Source organism: Pan troglodytes, chromosome 2 (genome assembly GCF_028858775.2).
Source record: "Pan troglodytes isolate AG18354 chromosome 2, NHGRI_mPanTro3-v2.0_pri, whole genome shotgun sequence".
Taxonomy (NCBI): Eukaryota; Metazoa; Chordata; class Mammalia; order Primates; family Hominidae; genus Pan; species Pan troglodytes.
Window position 1 is genome coordinate 90,105,443 of NC_086015.1, and position 18,708 is coordinate 90,124,150.

General features: G+C 35.0%; 1 protein-coding gene across 5 annotated transcripts in view; it reads left to right on the plus strand.

The window, feature by feature from the left end:
- The window catches only part of CADM2 (cell adhesion molecule 2), a 1,117,362-nt gene that overhangs the window by 853,454 nt on the left and 245,200 nt on the right, over positions 1 to 18,708 (plus strand). The gene's annotated exons all lie outside the window — the stretch shown is intronic.

The following is an 18,708-nucleotide window of genomic DNA, read 5'->3' on the forward strand; positions in this document are numbered from 1 at the left end:
ACACGTGCCATGGTGGTTTGCTGCACACATCAACCCATCACCTACATTAAGTATTTCTACTAATGCTATCCCTCCCCTATACCCCCACACCCTGACAGGCCTCAGTGTGTGATGTTCCCCTCCCTGTGTCCATGTGTTCTCCTTGTTCAACTACCACTTATGAGTGAGAACATGTGGTGTTTGGTTTTCCGTTCTTGTGACAATTTGGTGAAAATGATGGTTTCCAGTTTCATCCATGTCCCTGCAAACGACATGAACTCATCCTTTTTTATCGCTTCATAGTATTCCATGGTGTATATGTACCACATTTTCTTTATCCAGTCTATCATTGATGGACATTCGGGTTGGTTCCAAGTCTTTGCTACTGTGAATAGTGCTGCAATAAACATATGTGTGCATGTGTCTTTATAGTAGAATAATTTATAATCCTTTGGGTATATACCCAGTAATGGGATTGCTAGGTCCAATGGTATTTCTAGTTCTAGATCCTTGAGGAATCACCACACTGTCTTCCACAATGGTTGAACTAATTTACCCTCCCACCAACAGTGTAAAAGCATTCCTATTTCTCCACATCCTCTCCAGCATCTGTTGTTTTCTGACTTTTGAATGATTGCCATTCTAACTGGCGTGTGATGGTATCTCACTGTGGTTTTGATTTGCATTTCTCTAATGACCAGTGATGATAAGTTTTTTTTCATGTTTGTTGGCTGCATAAATGTCTTCTTTTGAGAGGTGTCTGTTTATATGCTTTGCCCACTTTTTGATGGGGTTGTTTTTTTCTTATAAATTTGTTTAAGTTTTTTTAGATTCTGGATATTAGCCCTTTGTCAGAAGGATAGATTGCAAAAATTTCCTACCATTCTGTAGGTTGCCTGATTATAGTTTCTTTTGCTGTGCAGAAGTTCTTTAGTTTAATTAGATCCCCTTTGTCAATTTTGGCTTTTGTTGCCATTGTTTTTGTGTTTTACACATGAAGTCTTTGCTCACACAGTATGTCCTGAATGGTATTGTTCAGGTTATCTTCTAGGGTTTTTACGGTTTTAGGTCTTACATTTAAGCATTTAATTCATCTTGAGTTGTTTTTTGTATAAGGTGTAGGGAAGGGGTCCAGTTTCAGTTTTCTGTATATGGCTAGTCAGTTTTCCCAACACCATTTATTAAATATGGAATCTTTTCCCCATTGCTTGTTTGTGTCAGGTGTGTCAAAGATCAGATGGTTGTGGATATGTGGTGTTATTTCTGAGGCCTCTGTTCTGTTCCATTGGTCTATATATCTGTTTTGGTACTACTACCATGCTGTATTGGTTACTGTAGCCTTGTAATATAGTTTGAAGTCAGGTAGTGTGACGCCTCCAGCTTTGTTCTTTTTACTTAGGATTATCTTGGCTATGCGGGCTCTTTTTTGGTTCCATATGAAGTTTAAAGAATTTTTTTTTTCTAATTCTGTGAAGAAAGTCAGTGGTAGGTTGATGGGGATAGCATTGAATCTATAAAATTACTTTGGGCATTATGGCAATTTTCTCCATATTGATTCTTCCTATCCATGAGCATGGAATGTTTTTTCATTTGTTTGTGTCCTCTCTTATTTCCTTGAGCAGTGATTTGTAGTTCTCCTTGAAGAGGTCCTTCATATACCTTATATGTTTTATTCCTAGTTATTTTATTTTCTTAGTAGCAATTGTGAATGGGAGTTCACTCATGATTTGGTCTCTGTTTGTATGTTATTGTTGTATAGGAATGCTTGTGATTTTCACACGTTGATTTTGCACTAAATGCCCACAAGAGAAAGCAGGAAAGATCTAAAATTGACACCCTAACATAAAAATTCAAAGAACTAGAGAAGCAATAGCAAACAAATTCAAAAACTAGCAGAAGACAAAAAAGAACTAAGATCAGAGCAGAACTGAAGGAGATAGAGACACAAAAACCCTTCAAAAAATCAATGAATCCAGGATCTGGTTTTTTGAAATGATCAACAAAACAGATAGACTGCTAGCCAGACTAATAAAGAAGAAAAGAGAGAAGAATCAAATAGATGCAATAAAAATGATATAGGAAATATCACCACTGATCCCACATAAATACCATCTAACATCAGAGAATACTATAGAAATGGTAGTTCTATAGAATTCTATAGAATATTCTATTCTATAGTATTCTATTCAAATTTATATCCTATAGTGTTCTATAGAATATAGAATATTCTATAGAATACTTCTATACAAACTTATATTCTATAGTATTCTATAGAATATAGAATATTCTACCTATGCAGGTATATAGAATATTCTATAGAATACCATAGAAATACAAACTACCATCAGAGAATACTATAAACACCTCTATGCAAATAAACTAGAAAACCTAGGAGAAATCGATAAATTCCTGGACACATACACCCTCCCAAGTCTAAACCAGGAAGAAGTCGAATCCTTGAATAGGCCAATAACAATTTGTGAAATTGAGGCAGTAATGGATAGCCTACAAACTGAAAAAGTCCAGAACCAGACGGATTCACAGCCGAATTCTACAAGGGGTACAAAAAGGAGCTAGTACCATTCCTTCTGAAAGTATTCCAAACAATAGAAAAAGAGGGAATCCTCCCTAACTCATTTTATGAGGCCAGCATCATCCTGATACCAAAACCTGGCAGAGACACAGCAAAAAAGGAAAATTTCAGGCCAATATCCCTGATTAACATCGATGCGAAAATCCTCAATAAAATACTGGCAAACCATATCCAGCAGCACATCAAAAAGCTTATCCACCATGATCAAGTCGGCTTCATACTTGGGATGCAAGGCTGGTTCAACATACACAAATCACTAAATGTAATCCATCTCATAAACAGAACCCAAGACAAAAACCACATGATTATCTCAATAGATGCAAAAAAGGTCTTTGACAAAATTCAACAGCTCTTCATGCTAAAAAATTTCAATAAACTATGTATTGATAGAACATATTTCAAAATAATAAGAGCTGTTTATGACAAACCCACAGCCAATATCATACTGAATGGGCAGAAGCTGGAAGCATTCCCTTTGAAAACCGGTGCAAGACAAGGTTGGCCTCTCTCACCACTCCTATTCAACATAGTACTGGAAGTTCTGGCCCAGACAATGAGGCAAGAGAAAGACATAAAGGGTATTCAGTTAGGAAAAGAGGAAGTCAAATTGTCTCTGTTTGCAGATGACATGATTGTATATTTAGAAAACCTCATCATCTCAGCCTGAAATCTCCTTAAGCTGATAAGCAACTTTAGCAAAGTTCAGGATACAAGATATTCTAATATTCTTAAAGTAAATTTCAAAATAGCATTATTACTATAATTCCTTAGTATGTATAAGAAAATCTTAACAATATCAAAAAACTACTTATGTATAACAGCCAAATTCAATTCTATTTGTAAGCACATAATTTTGACCCATACCAACAAAATCTATTTTTGATAAGATGTATTATTTAAAGTTTACTGTTTAACTTTTACCGTTTTTCCTGTTCTGTGTTTTTCTTAATAATTTGCATCAGACTTTTATAGAGTGATGCCCTGCCCTATAGTGAATCTGTATTTTGGAAATGGAGCTTTTTTTTTTTTTCCTTTTTTTAGTTTGAGGCAGGTGTAAACTTAGCTCTAGAGCACCAACCTAAAGGTTATTATACTTAAAAATTTAGAGGCCACTGTATTTTTCTGTTCCAGTTTCAACATTCCAGGAGAGAGAAATAGATTGGTTCAGCTTATAATAGGTGCCTCTACTGTGCTTTGAGTTATAGGCAGGAGTGTGTGTACCCTGAGCCAGGAAATAACTGTAATTTATAATCTACAATGTACAGTCTCCAGTGTAAATTGTCTGTAATCAGTGATGATCCTAATAAATGGTCTTGATGTATAGACTCTATGCAGTATATTTTCTTTTAATAGAATATTTTATGAAAATAATTTTAACATCAAGTACAAAATGAATGAGAAACCTCTATGTTTCAAATATCATTTTTCAAATATCATTACATGGCCATCCATACAAAATACTACAACTTTTAATATCAAAAGGCTTTTTTACAAGTAAACTTGGAAATATTGACTGAAGTACACAAAAATATAAACGAAAAAGGACAAAAACACACACAGCGACTCTCTAAGGCAATACTAATTACAAAATATTAAATTATGAATTTATTGTGGTTATATGTTAAATAATATTAGCTACTTTTCAATGTATTCACTTGATTTTCTTCTGTTATTTTTCTGTATTTATAAATACTAAATGTTTTTTCACCCTCTCTTAAGGAAATATTTATTCGATATTCATACAAAATAATACAATTTAGAAATACCTACTTCTAAATAAATATTTGTAATGTGCCATTTTAAATTGTGTGAGCATGAAAATTACAAATTAGGTTAGGTATTCTACATTTCCTGATTTATTATTTCCCTGCAGGCTCTTGTGAGCCACCCTTGGAAACAGCAGTAAGCAAGCATTTTGCAGCTCTGGTGAAATGTAGGAGGTAGCGTTATTTTAGTACCAAAGTGTGGGTTTTTTTAAAAATCAAGTCTCCTGGTTTTACACCTCTTTATGTTGAGACTAGCAAGTGGACTGAAGTACAAATGGAAAGTAGGGAGGTGAAATACTGAGTGATTGCTTTGAGTGTTCCGTATCGCTCACTTTCACATTTTAGAAAGAAGGGTAGTAGTTTAGAAAGAATAGCAGCAGTGCAAATCTATACATAATATATTGAATTTGGACTTTCAAAGTCCCATCAAATACACATAGTCCACCCTTCTTTTAATGGTGAAAACTGCACTCAGTGAGATTGAATGGGCTATTTATAAATAGTGAATTTTGATAAAAATATTGTCTGGGTATTGATAACAATATTCTCCTGTTGGGATGATGATCAGTTGTCACTTATTTATTTCTTTGCAACTTAAAATCTAACCTCATGACCTTCTGCAAACATTAGTTAGTTGTTCAAAATTTATAAACTTGGTAGTCAGGATAGCTGCACTTGAATCACAGTTCCATCGTGAATTTGTGTGTGATCTTGAACCGACCTTGACTGATTGCATAAACCAATCTCAGTTCCAGCTTGTAAACCTTCTTGAGGTGGAGCTTGCAGTGAGCCGAGACTGCACCACTGCACTCCAGCCTCGGCGACAGAGCGAGACTCCCTCTCAAAAACAAATAAACAAACAAAAAAACCTTCTTGAGGACAATGAGTTTTGAAAGGCCACCTTATCTCATGTCTCAGTGTGTAGGCTGAAACTCTTTTGAGAGTGTGTTTTGAGATTTTTGAAACATTGGAAAATAAATGTTACATTAAACAAAATTCAAAGCAAAACAAATCATAAGCCTACCATTTAAGGTCTTAAACAGTTTCTATCTAACAGGAAGTTGAGATCTTATATACTCCTTTTAGAACAAAAATGGCTGTGTTGTGGGCAAATACCTGAACTGGGCCTTTTAGTCAATCAGACATAAAGCAAAGACCCTGTGTTCTTAGTGCTGTAACTACATTGAGGGTAACAATGAAACGGAGATTTCTAATTTGGAGATTCAATGGCTACTCTAAAGGATTTGGGGGAAAGACCTAAGTGAGGGGGAAATAATTTAAGAGAAAAGGAAGAGTTCACTCCTTCCTTTCCTGACTCTGTTACTTTTCATTTTGAGTGTGGGCTCTTGTGGTGAGAAATGTATGAAAGAGGCTCTCTCACCTGCAGGGCTGCCTCTGAGTCTGTGCGACAAACAGCAGCAAAAAGTGAGAGGGGGAAGCCAGTGCTGGTGCTTGACACTGGCAGCTACTTATACTGGCAGCTACTTTTACTTTGTTACCTTCTGTGTGTTCACTGGGTATCTAGCAAACCAAAATGTGCATTTCTATTTTGTTTATTACCTCCTCACTAAATACTCTCTCACTAGTTCAAATAGTGTTTTGTAACTTCTTTATCAACTCATTAAATGATTCTGTATTATCTATAAATAATTTTGCTTCTGCCATTGAATAGCCCTAGCTATTATCTTTTATCTTAGCACATTCATCACAATATAAATTCTTTTAAAGTTAGAACACTGAAAAAAGGAAATTAGTATCTGAACAGCTATAGAAAGAGAGGCTTTGAGGAAAGAGAGGTGAAAGAAAGATAAAAATGATTTTAGCAGCTAAGGTGTGACATCATGATGGCCTGGAACAGAGCATGAGCTAAGAAAACAGAGAAAGAATGTATATTAATCAAGGTTCTCCAGAGGGACAGAACTAATAGGATAGACGTATATGTGAAAGGGAGTTTATGAAGGAGAATTGACTCACATGATCACCAGATGAAGTCCCATGATGGTCATCTGCAAGGTGAGGAGCAAGGAAGCCAGTAGTGGCTCAGTCTGAGTCCCAAAGCCTCAAATGTAGGGAAGCTGACAGTGCAGCCTTCAGTCTGTGACCAAAGGCCCCAGAACCCCTGGCAAACCACTGGTGTAAGTCCAAGGGTTTGAAAGTCAAAGAACCTAGAGTCCGATGTTCAAGGGCAGGAAGCATTCCGCATGGGAAGAAGATGAAAGCCAGAAGACTCAGCAAGCCAGCTTCTTCCACCTTTTCCTGCCTGCTTTGTTCTAGTGGCGCTGGCAGCGGATTGGATGGTGCCCACCCACACTGAGAGTGGGTCTTCCTCTCCCAGTCCACTGACTCAAAGGTTAATCTCCTCTGGCAACACCGTCACAGCCACACCCAGAAAACAATACTTTGCATCCTTCAATCCAATCAGGTTGACACTTAATATTAACCATCACAGAATATATATGAAAAGTTTTAAGGCAAGAAATTTACTGGGCTTTGTGATATAGTTAAGCAACAAAAAACTAATTCCCGATTTTCAAACTAGGAGCAATTTTTAGTCTAATTTTGAGTAGTCATGCAATTGATTACATTATTAAAAGATCTTAAAGCTCCCTACCATCCATTTACAGTAGAGAAGGTGTCATCAAGGAAATTAATTATAATTCTGAGTTTCTATGGAATCCTAAGTTTACAGATTCAAAAGAAATTAATAGTCATATTAATTCACTATATCATTACAGTTTGATGTTATATGCATGACAGTAATTAAGATTCATTTATTCATTCAGTAACAATTATTAAACTGCTTTTTGCAGTTTTTCTAGGCCCTTGAGATTTATCAGAGGACAAAACAGTCAAAACTCTGCCTTCATGCAACTTACTCTCAGATGGGAAGAAACTGATCATAAACAAAATAAATGAGTGAACATATAGTTTGTCTGAGAGTGAAAAATTCTGTGAAGAAACAAAACTTTGGGAAGAGAGATAAGAAATGCTATTTTAAATAAATGTGAGAGAAAGCTTCATGAAGGTGACATTGCAGCAGACACTTATATGAGGACAGAGAAGTAGAAGTGTCATGTCTCATCCTTTAGAAGGATAGTGAGCCAAGCAGAGAAGCAGCCAGAAGTAAAGACACTCTGAGCATGTTGAAAGAAGAACTCAGCCAGCGTGAGCAGACCAAAGTGGATAAGAAGAATAGAGGAGAGGAAGGCAGAGGTAGTGGGATGAGGAGAGTGATCAAGGGGGCCTTGTCAGCCATAAAATAATTCTGAATTTTTCTCAGATTGAGATGAGAAACGAGCAGAGAGTGTTGATCATGGGAGTTAGATGATCCTATAAACATTTTCACAGTAACACTCAGGCTATTATCAGAAAAGTAGACTATGGGGCAGGGAGAGAGGATCAGAAGCAGGGAGACCAATTAGAGAGCTGTTGCATTAATCCAAGCAAAAGATGAAGTTGGTTTGGATCAGAGTTAGCAATGAGGATGATGAGAATAGACGGAATGTTCTGTGTATTTGAAAGTAGAGCAAATAGGACCAGCTGATGGCAAGAATGTGAGGTTGAAGAGTGAAAGAGGAGTCATGGATGATTTCATGGCTTTTGACTTGAACACTTGAAATAACAAACTTGAGATGGAGAAGCTTGCAGGAGGTGAAGGTGGTGATTGTTTTGTGGGAAGGTTTGGATTTGTCCTTTTGAGCTTATTAAACATACAAGAGGAGGTTACATGATAGCCAATTGGGTATATGAGTCTGGAGTCCAGAGACAAGCAAGTTAAAGATCTTAAATACAGAGTAGATATGTATTATCAGGCTTGATGGCTTAAGAAGATCTAGGGAAAAGGAGTCCAAGGACTGAGTTCTAGGATCCATCAGTAACAACAGGTTAAGGAGGTGAGGGGGAGACAGCACTTGAATCATGAATTTAAATACTTTTTATTTTTAAAAATGTTTACAAAAACAGCTTTCCAAATATTGTGACATTTGACTTGCAGAATTCTACTTCTGAAAAGCAGCGATAAAACTACGTTGGCTATTATTTGTCCTGCAGTTTACAAGTTGCAAGAGTTTTGACTTTCATTATCATCCTTTGATGAGTACCTATCCTTATTATACAAATCCAGAAAAAAATAATTCTATTGTGGTTCTCTGCATACAATATGATTCCTCACGCTTGCCTTTGGAGATTAAGTTTTCTCCTTCAAGCATGCTTTACCTTGTCTTGTTCAGCCTCAGAATCCCATATAGCAAGACAAGAAAGCTTTGCTCTCTTTTCCGGGAAGAGAGTTAGCAAGAACAGGGAGGGCAGGATCAGACATCAGTAATCTTGCTAGGGGAATGGCATTTACCTCTAGGCCACCAGAGGGCAGGGCATCAATCCCTCATCTGTCCTGGGTATCTGCAGAAGCCTCTAAGAACATCTGCAAGTTATTTTAAGTCTAGATCACCCACTTTCTACTCTTATTCATATCACTGAAGAAAACAAAGTGGAAACAACCAGAACCAAAGCAAAATGCTCCCTAAATCCTAGTCCTCCTTTAGCTTAATCTACTTTTTTTCCTGGGACTAGAAAGAAAGGGGGCTGTTTGTTTTTGTTGCATACACAAGAAGTTAGGGTATATACTCTGTATACATCAGACTGTATCAGGAACTGTTTTATCTTCTATGCAACAAGCATTTTTCTGAACAAGGTCTAGGTGTGGAGCTGCAATGGTGATCGTGACAAACTAACCTTATCCATGGAACTTCATCAGTACTTCTCAAATCATTTTTGAGGGCCATTTTTCTCTATATATCAAGCACAAATAATGCTTTTGTAATGTACAATAAAATGAATTACTATAAAACAAAATAATAAGGCATTCAAAATGCAAGTTTCAGCTTATTATTAGGTTCTGCAAATATAACATAAAAAAATAAAAATGTATGTATTTGTTGAGTGTGGATATATTGGGAATAATATAGATAATTATTATGCTTATAATTTTTTGTTATTCTGGAATTAGAACTAAACACAAAGTTATGAGAGAAACAGTAATTTTTCATATTAAATGTCTATATGCATATTTAGAATGAACATCATATACATCAAATATTTACATTTTAATGTGGCACATGCTTGGTTGTGGCTTATTAATTTATATAATCCCTTTGGATTGGTTACAGCATTTCTTGCTGGGAATAATGTATAATCTGAACTGTTTCCATTCTTTGTATTAACATCAGTTATAGTAGAGAAATGAATCTTAGAGAAATACATTGGCAGTAATGGAAGAAGAGATTTTGAAGCAATTTCAGCAAGTTTAGGATATTTATTTTACAATTTTATCCAGGGCCAGGTGCGGTGGCTCATGCCTGTAAACCCGGCACTTTGGGAGGCCGAGGCAGGCAAATCACTTGAGGTCAGGAGTTCAAGACCAGCCTGGCCAACATGATGAAACCCGTCTTTACTAAAAATACAAAAATTATCCAGGCATGGTGATGTATGTTTGTAATCCCAGCTACTTGGGAGGCTAAGGCAGAAGAATTGCTTGCACCTGGGGGGCGAAGGTTGCAATGATCTGAGATCACGCTACTGCACTCCAGCCTAGGCGACAGAGCGAAACTCCATCTCAAATAAATAAAATAAAATAAAATAAAATAAAATTGTATCCAAAAAAGGCAAATTTTACCACATTTTCAAAAATTCATCATCAGTCCTGCATTAGTAGCCTGCTCCAGTATTTATCCTATAAAGTTATAGTTAAATACATTTTTATGAAAGAAATCAACTCAGGATCCATGAATTTTCATATGTGGATCTTATGTGACAAAATATAAATTCAAAATGTTCTATCAGTGTTCTAAAATGGTCTATGATAACTTTTCCCAAATGTGCGATATCAAGATCATCACTTTTTCACTGATTATTGTACTTAATTTATGAATCATGTCATAAATAATTGTAGAAACTCTATTATTCTAAGCTTCTAACTTTTGCTTGGTCCTTTGATCCTACCTGCCATTGCAAAGCGTGTTGCATTCATTCCTTGCAATCAGTAGAAAGATCTTTAAAGATACCAAATATATAAGATAAGTGAAGGCTGGCTGTCCAACCTACATATTTAAAACTTTGGAATGGGCTAGTTTCTTATCTTGTATAAATAAAAGTTTTTGTTGTTCAGATATTCTCAAGAATTTTCCCATGTGTAAACTTGGTGCCTCAACATGCAGTATAGGTGCTATAATCAACATCTATGTTATTACATAATAAAGATAACAATTTTGTATTTAATGAATTAGCTTTTACATACATAAATCACAAATTTTACGAAATAGCTAAGAACCCTGATATTCAGCTGATACTTCTATTGTGCACTAAGGTTTTCTTGATGAAGGAAGCAGTACCTTGGTTTATGGTCTATATGAACTCCTTAATCAGACTACATCAAAATATTTCCCTGCCATGGTAGCTTGCCAAGCTACTTCTAGAAAACAAACAAACAAAAACAAACCACAAACCGCATTACTGATTTCTAAGCATTTTTCTCAATGTGTGTATTTATCTCTTTGCTGGTGAGTAATAAACTGTTGTGGACTGGCAGTTTGAGGAGCACCGTTATGTAGAAAGTAGAGATAATGTCTACTTTGCAGAGTTGTTGTTAAGATTATCCGTAATCTTCACAAAGTGTCTATCAAATAATATCACAGACATTTAATTTACGAGAGCTATTAATTTGCATCGTACAATTATTTTTCATTTTAAGCAAATCTATAGTATAAAGAGAATAAGTAACAGACTGTATCTGAACTGAAAAAGTGGATGACCTTGTAGAGAAATTTATCTGTCTGTTTATAGCTATGCGTCAACATTTCGATATATAAAGATACAGGTATGTAAGTATAATAGAGTATCTCCTGCAAGAAAAACTAACAAGTTGTTAAAGAGTGGTCAATATATAAGCAGAAAAATTACAGCCCATCCGCGAGATTAGAGAAAAAAACAAAACAAAACTCAAAACAGGAAATGAATTTAGAGATTGCTTCAAAAGGTGACAGAACAAGTTACTACAGTATGAGACAGTGCTAAAAGCTTTCTATGCATTTCGCTGTTGTAATTTTATTCTGGGACGTTTTTCACCCAATCAAAACGTACTGGAGAAATAGTGGATAGTTTATTTTACTTGAGGATGCTTAAAAAGCACTAACTCATATTGTACTCACAATGGAGATACTGCTATGCACATTTTACATACAAGAATATTGAAGCAGAGAGAAACTTAGTAATTTGCTTAAGTTGCAATGTCCTTGGTAGTGCAAGGATACTAAGCAGTCTGACGTCACTCATAGCCTTTGCTTATCCATGGTTTAGAGTGCTGTGTCATGGATAGTAAATGGGAGCTTAAAATGGAAAACTTAGTGTAAACTTGTGTGGGAAAGAAAATGGATAGAGATTTTTTTTTTTTAAGAAAAAACAAAAAAACTCAAGGTGAGTGCACAGTGCACAAAGTGCTGTGAAAGGTGATGGAGGTAAAGAGGTATGACTCTCTTGTCACTGGGAGGTCTAGCTGGCACTGTTGTCTCTGAGGAATTAAAGCTACTTGTAAGACAGAGAACCAAGTGTGCAATCAGGGTAGAGTCTCTTCATTCATGGGTTGAGTCTAAAGAGCACATGGAAAGGGAAAATCACTTGTAATGTTTAAATTGTTCAAAAGTCCCTAAAATTGCCCCCAAGCATGAGAAGTACATCCCATATGTCATTTCACTTTCTGGGTGTTTATTTGCTTGCTGAGTGGAGTGGCAGTCTATCCTGTATGGAGCAAGGTCAGGTACTTCATATGAGAAGCAGTAAGGATGCAAACTAAGAAGTGGAGAAGAAGGAAATAAAAGGCAGCTGTGAAAAAACTAAAAATTTTAAATTTATATTGACAATAAACTGGTTGATTGTATAATCAGGGAAGACTTGAGTAGGGGTTAATGATAACCAATGATGACTTAGTTCTCAAAGCTCTGTGAATGTGATGCCCAAAATGGAATGAAGGACTTCAGGTGGAGGAGATAAATGTGAGGAGAAGGGTTAAAATGATAAAAACAGAGAATAATGAATTTTGGAAAGGAAAAGTAATTTATATTGAAAAATAATATGCATACACAAATGCGTGTATTATATAAATTGAGGTACAGTTGATCTAAGCATCTGAGAACAGCATAAAACTGATAAGCATTTAAAGTACAATTACCGTGAGAGTGTGTAGTCAGATCACAGTAGAAAACACATGGCACCATCAAAAGGTTCAAGTTTAGAGGGCTTAATGAAGATACTATATTACAAAGATGTGGGAAGGCTTAAAGGAACTAACAAAAGATGAATAGCTCATGGACCAGAAAAGGTGAGGAGGTATTACTCACTATCCCTAAGGCTGATATGGCAAGTGGCTTCAGCTGTAATCAAAACGTGCAGCCACTACCAGAGCCCAAATAAGTATTCCACCTTACTTTTCTACCCTACAATATGCTGCCATTGTCTTTCTTTGGCTGAACCTAATTGTAAGCCAGAGGACAGGGGTGCTGGGAAAATGCATTCCATAAGGGTCAGTTGCTCAAGACATAGTGTAGCCCATATAGAGTGCAGGGGATGAAAACGGCAGAATCTGACATAGCCACTATGAGTAACAAAATTATTCTCTGAATAATATTAAAGGGCTATCTGTAGGATTTGGAATACATATTTTATATTTTCTAAATTAACTTTGTTTTTTAGTCACTGTGTACCGATTTTTTAAAAATTTTATGACAGCCACTTTTTAAAAATTTCGGTAGCTTTTGGGGTACAAATGGTTTTTGTTTACATGGATGAATTCTATATTGGTGAATTCTGAGATTTTAGTACCTGTCATCTGAGCTGTGTGTATAAATGTTTTCAAATACTAGGTCAGGGATGAATTCTTACTGTTAATGCTTTAATCCTTTTTAGATGTTTTCTTTGTTCTCCATAAATGTAGATTGTATTGAAAATAATTTTGAGTATAAACTATTTCATTTAATAATTGTTGTGTTTTACAATTTCAGTAATATCTCTGAAAGTAAAATAATCTAGCAAGGAGATTAGTTTTGTAATTGTATCATGACAGTATAATTGTTGACCTTTTATATCATCACATACTTTTATAGAAATTCAGCATAATTTTTAAAACAACTTTATCATTCTGATATGACTCATTTATTATATATTTTTCAAGTACATTATCAATCACTTTACTTGGAGCATTCTGTGATACCAATGAGTTAATCATGGCATACGTGCAATTACTGGCATGTGTTACTCTTTACTTTTTGTGTAAAGCTGCCCACTGTATTATTTAATGAACAAATGCACTTATCCTTAATCATTACTTTGCACTCAACTTCCATTAAAACAATGACAAATCAGACATTCACATTTCAATCATTAAAATAACAGTAATGAATTATTTTCCTGGTAGTAGGGTTTTTATAGTTGTTTTTCTTAAAATGAATTTTTTATCACTTTTTTTATGGTTAGCATAGATGCAAATGATAGAGATTGTTTTAATAGGCAGAAGTTAAGAGAAAGTGTGAAATACTTCCTCTTTCTCTCACTTGCAAGATGAAAAGATTCCCCCTACAGTTACCAAAGGATAGTGGGGAAATGAAGGATAAGGGGCGGAGAAGAATAAACATTTTTCTTTGAATTGAACCATGGGGAATTTCTGGAAGATTTACAACCATATTGGTTCATTGATTACTCAGATGGCAGAAAGATATTCTCAGTGTGTGCTCCCTTTTCCTAATGAAAAAGACTATTAGCCCACCTCAAAATGTATATTAAAAGTTTTATTTTTGTTAAATGGAGAGCTCTGTTTAACCCATTTGCAGAATCGGGCCTCTACTTGAAAACAGCAATCACTTTTGAAGAAATATCACTGCAATTACAAATCAAGTGGAAGTTAGAATAGATATAATGCTGTTATATTCTGATTACAAGATAAATGTAGTTAGGAACTGTTGAGTTCTTTGTGGTCCAGAAATTATGTAGAAAATTCTAATTTTACTAAGTTACCCAAATTGACCCCAAAATGGATGGTCACATATGCAAGCTAGAAACTGAATCAAGGATGCTGAAAAGCACCATTAATACTGCCTTTTTCAATGACCTTAAAGAGAGGGTATTAAGAAAATCACACTAGGTTTCATTAAGATGAATAAAATTGAACATTTAAGTAAAGGAATAATCATTTTTGAACAACATAATATGAAAATATATGACCATAAAATCTTGATAGCTCTCTAGCAGTGCTTGTAGAAATTGCAGTCTATTTTCAAATGTTATAGTAGGTGGCAACTCAGTAGAAAATTATAATAGCTGTCAAAATTCGTGTACATTTTATAAAATATGCATTTTGTTACTTTCTTAGGTGCTTGTAGTAATGTATATACACTCTGTTGCATAGTGCGGTGTGTAGATCCATAGAGACAGTATGTTTTCTTTAATATCAAATAACTTGACAAGGAAATTATAAAATTCTTTAGAAATTCAAGTGATTCTCAGTAAATTAAGCAATGGGGGATTATTCTATTTATGGAAAGCTTAATCATTTTCTATCTCTTTTATTATTTTAGAAATTCCATTTCTTTTATTGTGTAGGAATCAGACCAGAGGCTACTAGAGAGACAACTGATTAGAAAAGTTCATGAGAAAGGTTTCAAAAGGAAAATCTTCCTGAGGCTTATTTTCATATAAGTCTTTAGAAAGAACAGTTAATGCTGCTGTGCTGTATTTTTCCCAAATGTATTGTTTTTAACTCATAAAAATTTTTCTCTCATATATTGTACTCAAAGTGAATGATTCAGCTCAACAAGATATTTCTGTTCCACGATGTCATTCATGGATCCAGGTTCTTTCTATCTTGTTGCCCTCCCATTGCCCAGGCTCTGTTTTCATTTGCATGTCTGAAGTTGGTTATGGACAATTCCATGTTTTAGTTTATGAAAAGAATAAGAGGCAGAATAGAGAAGTACACATTGGTTACCTCAATGTCCAGTTCCAGAAGTGGTGCATATTACTTCTAGTCCACAGTAGCTGCAAGTGAATTTGGGAAACACAGCTTAGGTGGGCAGGTACCACTTACCATTTATTACAATGCAAGAAGAGGAAAATTGAGGTTAGTAAACAATTATTAGACCCTGACGTGCTATCCAAGCTTCTTGTAGGTTTGGCAGAGATTCTAAAGGGCAATTTAGAAACTGTTTGAACTTTCTTATTTGCCATAATCCCAAACACAGGTAAAGCAGTTGTAATATATAATATCAGTCACTTCTTTGTACTTATATATGGCTCATAGGAAAGGTAAGCATCTGTGTTCTAAACAAAAATAGATTTTTAAAATACGAATTTTAAAACAGGAATAATCTTTGAACTGTAGATTAAGAAAGAACACCATATGGGAGAAAAGAGAAAAAAGACTTCTAGGCAGTTCATAGATTATACAGTTATAATTTTCAGTGACACATATATTACATATGACCAGGTAAGGCCTCCCAAATCTACCACAGTTAACACATCAGAGTTCAAAAGTCCACTCCACTTGAAACTTCATATCTATGTCTATATATCGTTAAATGTGGCTATGCCTCTCCTGTTTTCATTTACTTATATCTTGTATAATTCCTCACTCTCTCATTCTTTGTTTCTCCCTGACTTCTATCATCATTGATGTTGTTCTTTCAGCTATCTAACTTTTTTCTCTTAATATTCCAGTTTAATCCCCTAATTTTCATCCTAAAAACCATATTGTTTTCTCCTTCAGTGCATTGCAAGTTCTGTGAGGGAGATAATAATGACCATGTAACCAGCTTTTGCAATACTGTACCTGACAAATGATAGTTTCCCAGTAAATCCTACTAAATGAGAAATGAGAGAAAAATAGAAAATCTGAAATATGAAGTTCCTTTCCTACATTATCTCTTGAAGTGTAAATCTCACCTTGTAAGTTCTTATTTTATCTGGGCTAAGTTGGGCCCAGAAATTATTTTATTTGACTATAAATATACTTTAGTGTCTAGCATCACCCTATATAAAAATAATAAAACTATATCTCTACTTCTTGTAACACTGATTTATAAATGGTAAATAATTCAAGATTATGTGTGTGAATAATTTAAAGACATACTTTTAGAAGCAGAACAAAGCAGAAAGATGAGTAATTGTATCCTAATTTCAGGTTTCTTTAATAGTAGCCATTCAAGATAATGTCTGTGAAGGACTGGCTTTCTCTGCCAAACATAAGCGTCCACCAGCTGATCTGCTTTTTTTTTTTTTGCTTTTATTATTTTTAATTGACACATAATTTTACCTATTTATGTACTACAGTGAGATATTTTGATACCTATATATGATGTGTAATGATCAAATGAGGGTAATTAGCATACCTATCACCTCAAACATTTATCATTTCTTTGTGTTGTTTTCAAAATGTAGTTAACTATGGAAAAAAATCACTATACATTTCTTCTGAGCAGTTTAAAATAAAGATTGTATATATTTAAGTTGTACAACATGATTTGATATAAGTATGCATTGTGTAATGATTACCACAATCAAATTAATTAACACATCCATTTCCACCCATGCTGTACCTTGGATCCCCAGACCTTGTTCATCTTCTAGCTGAAAGTTTCTATTCTTTGACTGACATTTCCCCATTTCTTTGCCCCTTTCCCAGTCCCGGGTAACCACTATTCTCTCTGCTCCTCTGAGTTCAAACGTGAAATTTCACATATAAGTGAGATTACATGGCATTTGCCTTTCTGCGCTTGACTTACTTCACTTAGCATAATGTTCTCCAGGTTCACTCATGTTGTCCCAAATGGCAAAATTTCCCTTTTTTAAAAGGCTGAACAGTATGTGTATATATACCACATTTTCTTTATCCATTTATCCATTGGTGGACTCTTAGGTTAATTTTACCTCTTGACTATTGTGAATAATTCTGCAATGAACATGGAAGTGCAGATATCTCTTCCACATACTACTTCAATGTCCTTTGGATATACCCAAAAGTAAGATTGCTGACCCATAGGGTAGTTTTATACTTTTCTTTTTATTTTTGAGGAATCTTCACGCCATTTTCCATAATGGCTTTACCTGTTTACATTCCCACCAACAATGTACAAGTAATTAATTTTCTTCACACGCTCGCCAACACTTGTTATCACTTCTCATTTTGGTAATAGTCTTCCTAACATGTATAATGTGATATCTCGTTGTGGATTTGATTTGCATATCCCTGGTGATTGGTGATGTTGAGAACCTTTTCATATACCTTTTGGCCATTTGTAGGTCTGCTTTGGAAAAATTTCTATTCAGGTCCTTTGCCCACTGTTTAAGAAGATTATTTGTTTTCTTTTTGCCATTGAGTTGTGTGAGTTCCTGATACAATATGGATATTGACCCTTTATCACATAAATGGTCTTCAAATAGTTTCTACCATCCCATAAGTTGCCTTTCATTTTATTGATTCTTTCCTTTACTGTGCAAAAGCTTTTTAGTTTGATTTAGCTCCACTTGTTTGTTTTTGCTTTTGTTGCTCAGGCTTTGGTATCGTATTCAAAAAATTCATTATGAATACCAAGGATATTTTCCCCTAGATTTTCTTCTAGGAGCTTTATGGTTTTGGAACTTACATTAAAGTTGTTAATCCATTTCAAATTACTTTTGTATATGGTATAAGGGTCCAATTCTTTTGCATGCTAATATCCAGTTTTCTCATCACCATTTATTTTCATTTTTATTTTGTTTTTGGTCAGAAGATGTCTTTGTGCATTTTATTTATTTATTTATTTATTTATTTATTTATTTATTTATTATTTATTTATAAACTTCTATTACAGGCCCAGGGGGTACATGTGCAGGCTTGTTACATGGATGAATTGCATGCTGCTCAGGCTTGGTTTACAAATGATCCCATGTCCCAAGTTGTGAGCATAGTACCTGATAAGTAGCTTTTCAACCCTCGCTCCCTCCAACCCTCCCACTTCTAGTGGTCCCCGTTGTCTCGTGTTCCCATCGTTATGTTCATGCGTACTCAGTGTTTAACTCTCACTTATAAGAGAGAACCTGTGGTATTTGGTTTTCTGTTCCTGTGTTAATTCGCTTAGGGTAATGGTCTCCAGCTGCATCCATGCTGCTGCAAAGGACACAGGTTTATTCTCTTTATGGTTGTTTATCATTCCATGATGTACATGTACCACATTTTCTTTGTCCAGTCCATGGGCATCTAGGTTGATTTCATGTCTTTAATATTGTGACTAGTGCTGCAATGAACATATGAATACATATGACTTTTGGTAGAATGATTCATTTTCCTTCAGATAC